The sequence below is a fragment of the Austrofundulus limnaeus genome, unplaced genomic scaffold (assembly GCF_001266775.1).
Source record: "Austrofundulus limnaeus strain Quisiro unplaced genomic scaffold, Austrofundulus_limnaeus-1.0 Scaffold479, whole genome shotgun sequence".
Taxonomy (NCBI): Eukaryota; Metazoa; Chordata; class Actinopteri; order Cyprinodontiformes; family Rivulidae; genus Austrofundulus; species Austrofundulus limnaeus.
This window is the reverse complement of record NW_013952881.1, coordinates 273387-274415: the sequence shown is the minus strand read 5'-3', so window position 1 is coordinate 274415 and position 1029 is coordinate 273387.

Sequence of the window (1029 nt, the reverse complement as noted above, 5' to 3'; positions counted from 1 at the left end):
AAAAAAAAAAAAAAAAAAAAAAAAAAAAATAGGTCACATGCTCAATACACATTGGACCACCTTTAGCTTTGATTACGGCACACATTCTCTGTGGTATTGTTTGGATAAACAAGATTTATTTCATCCAGTGTTGTATTAATTTTTCACCAAGATCTTCCATTGATAATGSTAGAGTCTGACCTTCTCCAGCACATCCCAAAGATTCTCAATGGACTCTGTGGAGYCARTCCATGTGTGAAAAYGATGTCTCATGCTCCCTGAACCACTCTTYCATAATAAGAGCCCCRTGAATCCTGKCATTGTCATTTTGGAATATGGCCGTGCCATCAGGGAAGCAACAATCCACTGATGGAATAACCTGGTCATTCAGTATATTCAGGTAGTCAGCTGACCTCATTCTTTGAGGACAAACTGTTGCTGAACCTAGACCTGACCACCTGCAGCGACCCCACATCATAGACCTGACCCCACAGGTTTGTACAGTGTGATGGGTGCATCACTTCACCTGCCTCTCTTCTTACCCTGATGCACCCATCACTCTGGAACAGGATTAATCTGGACTCATCAGACCACATGACCTCCTTCCATTTGTCCAGAGTCCAATCTTTAAGCTCTGTAGCAAAATGACATCATTTTGATGTCATTTTTTTCGGGTTAGCCTCACTGATTAGTGGTTTTCTTAAGGCTACACAGCTGTTCAGTCCTAATCCCTTGAGTTCACATTGGGCCTCATGCAAGAACCGTTGGTACGCACAGATTTGTTCTTAAATTGTGCGTACGAGTGATTTAGGAGAATTCGTGGCATTCACCAAAGTTTTCGTATTCTACGATTTTTTTCAGATACGAACAAAATTTACGAGTGGTCCAGACCTGTCGTATATTTTACGTACAGTCAGTCTGCTGTTATCCAGACGGGTTTTCCTCCCTAATAACTTTATATTTCGTTAGTTTGAAGACATTTTGAGTTGAAAATAAATTACACTCCATAATTATGTTGACAAGTTATTCTGCTTGAATTAGAGTTATAAT